Here is a 6,041-nt window from a genome sequence, read left to right on the forward strand (position 1 = left end):
CCAGGAGGAGGGGCAGCAGGCACGAAGCCCCTGAGGAAGAAGCCTGCCCGGCGGTGTGTTTTGCCTGCATTTAAAAATGGCTTGGCAGCATTTTGTCCATGTGTCATAGAATCCAATAATATCAAGAAGAGTTATACAATTGCCATCATATTCAATTCTAGAACATTTTCTTCTTCCTTGTAGTCATTGTTATTCATTACACACCACAGAACATTCTCCAGTTCCACAACTTCTACTTGTATCATTAAGTGTCACTGATTATACTTTTGTGCTGTACAGCCACTATTGATAGCTTTTTGCTATCGGTCCACTATTCTACCACCACTGATAAAAACTCAATGCCCTTAATGCAACAACTCTTTCTCCTTCACCTATGGTAACCATAGGTCATGTTGATTTCTTGTGTGTGTGTGTGTGTGTGTGGTTTTCTTGATATAGTATTCACATATATGTACTTCCATGGTTAAATCTCGTTTCAAATGAATTGTGTATTCACAATCAGTTCTACTGCTTGCTCCCCACTCCCGCATCCATTGTTTGCTCCCCAATCCCCTCACCCTCCCTTTCTCCCACCCCACCCCTATATTACACCAGTTATTATTTCTATGCATCTACTCTTTCTGTGCTTCACAAACTGGGAAACCCAATAGGAACAGTAAAAAACAAATGCAAAGTAAAGTGGGAAGGATAAAATAATAATAATATAAAGATAAAAACACAAATAACGAGTAAGAAAGAAAAGGCCACCATCAATATTTAAAAAGCCAGGGGAGAAATTTTTGCCATGGAACAAGCAAGAGATACTTGCGCCTAATAAAAATTCAGGTTGGGTCAAGAGGGAGGTCAACTAACAAGTACCATGTTCAATCCAGCATAATCAAGTTTACATTGATTTGTATCTGATGGTAAAGCTGTTCGAGACCCTTTCCTGTGGCTAGAGACGATCTTCCAGCAGCTTAATCTGACTAGATACTCTACAAATGGGTTTGGGACTCCCACTGTCCTCAATAGCCTTCTACCAATTGGGTGTTCACAACTTAAGCTCTGACTCTTTCTCTTTGTCCTATTTGTAAATTGTTATTATCATCTTTGGATCACACAAGCGGCTGTGCTTCTTCCGTGTGGACTTAGCTGACTCCTCACTTAGACGGCTGCTTGTTTGAATACAAACCTTTAAGACCCCAGACACTGTTCTGATTGATAGCTGTATGCCCAGGATTTTTGAGGGATATTAAAGAAGCCTTGAGCAAACAGAGTAGTAAAGGAAAAACCCGACCATGAAGATCTTACAGGGAATGATGCGAAGTTGAGCTCTAACTTAGACAAGATGGGAGTTCAGGACTGAGAGGAACAGCGAGCAATCTGCTTCATGTTTGAACAGAATCCCTTGGCTGTTGTGTCGTCAATAAACGGAGAGGGCAAGGCTGGGAGCAGGGACACACGTTAGGAGGCTGATGGTGGTGCCTGGGCCAACCTGATCACAAAGGGAATGGTGAGGCATAATGCTACCTTAGATAGCTTTTAAAGATGGGAGAGACAGGATCCACTGATGGACTGAATGACAAAAATGGGGAAAAGAAAGAAAGGAGTCAAAGATGAATGAAAGGTTTGTGGACTGTCGGAATGATGGAGGTGCCACCATCTGAAATGGGAAGGAATCACAGGCTAGGACTCAATAGATGTTTGTCAAGTGGATGAATAAATGGAGTCAAATGCAGTAAAATTATAATGAGTGGAAGTTTATTGGAGAAGATCATCTGTGGAGTAAAAGTGACTCTGTTTTGATATATGTCTTCTTTTAAAAATGGTAGCCTCTGATTCCACACATGCTCTTTGCGCAGTCTTGATTTTTACTGAAAAATTCTCCTGTCTTCAAGTAGAAAGAAAATGATGATGGCAACATATGCATTGATATGATTGATACAATTGATGTATGGATTGTCATAAGAGCTGTGAGAGCCCCCAATAAAGTGATTTTTTTTTTACAAAGGACATAGCGTCTTCTCACCTATATACACACATAAAACAATTCATCACGGAATCTTACTAAGTGTCTTTTCCCTAAGCCTCCAAGGGCCACAACATGTTCTGCTCTCGGGAGACCTAGTGCTAAAAGGAGTCTGGTTATTCTTCCTTGCAGTTGCGCTATCCCAGTTGAGGGTACTGAAGTGGGATTTACTTTCTCCTCTTAGGATTCTTGCCTGCCATGTGCTCTTTGTCCTGGTGAGCAGTTCTGACTCACACAGGGTGACAGAAGGAGGGCGAGAGATAGAAATGGCCCTGCCCAAAGAAAAGAAAGAATACCAGACAGATGTCACGTTTAGACGAGATACTTAATGCACTTCCAACCACACACCTGGGAGCAGAGGTTACGGAGGAGCCGGCCATCAGAAAGTACAGGTAGCCCTTAGCATTCTGAGGGACATCATGAGCCTGACTGCAGCCAGGGAAGACAGGCAGCATTTTAAGAATCACAAGCTGAGAGAAACCATGAACTAAAGCAGAGCAGGGAGAGGGATGGGCATTAGGAGATGTCATAAACCTTCTCTGGAATGGCCATGCTATAAAGACCTGAGATGGCTCACTCCTGTAAGGCTCTCATTCATAGGAACCCATCCCCTTTGCGAAAAGTGTCTCGCACAGAGAAGCAGGAGGAATGGAGACTTTTATTTTATATGTCTTAGATTATGAGACTAGAGATGAGAGTTATAAAGAACTACTTTTGGAGATGTACTTCATTTTCTGCTTTTCAGTTTTCCCTTGCAAGCCATGTTGTTAGTATTACTTCCTTGTAGGCCTGTGCATTCCCTTGTCATTACTTTTTGTTTTATGGAAGCTGTAGAACTTGACTTTGTCTCGGTACACAGGCAGTAGGTGAGTTCATTGTTGGCATGGGAATTAGCAGCACACTTGTTCCTTTTTCAAATATAGTTAGTACTATCATATATGTTGATTTAATGTAAACAAACCTAATTGCTGCTTACATGAAATAGGATTAATGACAGAGAAGGGAAAGGTGTTTAAGTCATCGATATCCTTTGTAGCCTTATCTCTGATTTTCAGTCATTTTATTTCATGTATTTCAACCTCTTTTACATGCCTTAAAAGTGATACATATGTTAGAACCATAAACTTAAAAGGTAAGTCTGTGACTCATATGTGAGAAGAGATTGCAGTTACTTCAGTATCTTGAGAGAATACAAAGACTGTTTAGTAGTCCGGGCAGCAGCGTGGGTTACAGCAGTTCAAAGCTACCAGCTCCTCAGAGGGAGAAAGATGAGGCTTTTACTCATGCAGAAAATTAGTTTTGGCAACCCATAGAGGTAGCTCTACTCTATCTTATAGGGTCCCTATGAGTGGGAATTGATTCTATGGCAAGGCGTCTTACGATTTAACAGCCTGGGTAGATGAAGACAGACTTGATCTTTCTGGTCATCATGCCTAGACCTTGCTGGCTTGTAGATGTTGGCAGAGGGAAGCTCCTGTTCACCTGTGAGGATCAAGGGGTCCTGCAGATGCGAACGTGACTAAGGAGCTGACTATCTCCTCTGGACAGCCTGGGACCCTCACTCTTGGATGCCATAATACACTAGAGAAGAGGAAGATCACATTGGTCTCTCCACTCTGCACTTCAGTTTCCAGGTCAGGGTGGGGCTGTGCCTGGTAAATTGTAAACAGAATTACACAAGGAGTTTTGTAATCTTATCAGATGTTGCTAAAGCGTTATCCGGGAAGGCGATCTACACTGGTGCTCTATTTCTTAAGGAAAAACAAACTAAGACTTGGCTGGTTTTACAGCCTAATGGAAGGTTTCTGCAGGTGGCACAAAAGGTTAGCATGCTAGGTTGCCAGCTGAAAGGTTCCAGTCCACCCAGAGGCTCCTCAGAAGAAAAGTTTGCAGTCTACTTTCTGAACAATCAGCTATGGAAAGCTGTGTGGAGCATAATTCTACTCTGACTCACTCAACTGCTTGCGGATTCCTTCTCTAGCAAATACAAGTCTCATCTTACCAAGAGGAATCCGCCTTTAGCTCTTTAAGTGTAGGGTACATCAAGAATGGCAGCCTTGTAACAAGTGATCTAAAATCGATGGGGAGGAGGGTATAGGATGCATGGTGTAGTTTGATCAAGGGCAATGTAACCGAGAGGAATTACTGAAACCCGAATGAGGTCTGAACATGATAGTGGGACAAAAGGAAAGTAAAAGGAAATAGGGGAAAGAACTAGGAAGTAAAGTACATTTATAGAGGTCTATATATAGGCATGTAATATGTACATATATTTATATATAACAATACCAAAATAGATCTATGTACATATATTTATATGTTAAGTATTAAGGTAACAGATGGACATTTGGCTTCTAATCAAGTACTCCCTCAATTCAAGAATGTTTTGTTCTAATAACTGGCATTCTGTGATGCTCGCCTTCCTGACACAATTGCTGAAGACAAAATGGGCACATAAGCAAATGTGGTGAAGAAAGCTGATGGTGCCCGGCTATCAAAAGATACAGTGTCTGGGGTTTTAAAGGCTTGAAGATAAACAAGTGGCCATCTAGCTGAGAAGCAACAAAGTCCACGTGGAAGAAGCACACCAACCCGTATGATCATGAGGTGTCTGTAGGATCAGGTATCAGGCATCAAAGACCCAGAACAAAAAATCATATCAATGTGAATGAGGGGGAGTGCAGAGCAGAGACTCAAAGCCCATCTGTAGACAATTGGACAACAGAAAAGTGGGTGATGGGAGACATTGGTCAGTGTAAGACATGAAAAAATAATAATAATTTAAAAATTATCAAAAATTCATGAGGAAGGGAGGGTGGGGCAGGGAAGGAGGGGTGATGGGAGATGGAGGGCAAAAATGAGCATCTGATACCAAGAGCTCAAGTAGAAAGACAATGTTTTGAAAACAATGATGGCAACAAATGTACAAATGTGCTTGACACATGAATGGATGTATGGATTGTGATAAGAGCTGTTTGAGCCTCCAATAAAGTGGTTTAAAAAAATGCAGCCTTCAGGATGGATTACAACTCAATATAAAGAAAACAAAAATCCTCACAACATCATGATAAACAGAGAAAAGATAGAAGTTGTCAAGGATTTCATCCTGCCTGGATCCACAATCAATACTCCTGGATCCATCAATCAAGAGATCAATGGCATGTTGCATTGGATAAATCTGCTGTCCAAGACCTCTTTAAACCATTGAAAATCCAAGGATGTTACTTTGAGGACTAAGGTGCACCTGAACCAAGCCATGGTATTTCAATCACCTTACAGGTATGTGAAAGTTGGACATTGAATATGGGTGACTGAAGAAAAATTGATGCGTTTCAACTATGGCATTAATGGAGAATATTGAAAGTACCATGGATTGCCAAAAGAATAAACAAATCTGTCTTGGAACAAGTACAGCCAGAACACCCCTTAGGGGCCAGGATGATGAGACGTTGCCTCACATACTATGGACACGTTGTCAGGGAGGTCAGCCCCTGGAGAAGGTCATCATGCTGGGTAAAGTGCAAAGCGTTCGAAAAAGAGGAAGGCCCTTGATGGCGTGAATTGACGCAGTGGCTACAACTATGGGCTTAAACACGAGAGCAACTGTGAGGACATCACAGGACGGGTAGGGCTGGGGGGGGGGGGTGGGGGGGGTTGTTCACTTGTGCATGGGGTCGCTGTGAGTTGGAACCAACTCGATGGCACCTACCAACAAGCAGGGTCAGGTTGCTCCTTTGAAGCCATGGGCAGCTAGTAGGAGAAAAGCCCTGCCAATCTGCTCCTGTGGAGCTCACCAGCTCGAAGACTCTAGGGGGTTCCGCTCTGTCCTAGGGAGTCACCACAGGTCAGAATGTCTCCACAGCACCACACAGCAATCGTTGGGAAATATGGATCTGGGTCACAATTGTTCCCCAGTCTGGTGCACGATTTCCATTATGTTTTCAACTTTTTTTTCATTAGTATTCCTTAATCCAGTATAGTGCCTTTCACCCCTTGCATAGAAATATTGATAAACACAACTGATTTACTTTTA

This window comes from Echinops telfairi, unplaced genomic scaffold (genome assembly GCF_000313985.2).
Source record: "Echinops telfairi isolate 266 unplaced genomic scaffold, ASM31398v2 ScPeMD7_23;HRSCAF=83, whole genome shotgun sequence".
Classification (NCBI taxonomy): Eukaryota; Metazoa; Chordata; class Mammalia; order Afrosoricida; family Tenrecidae; genus Echinops; species Echinops telfairi.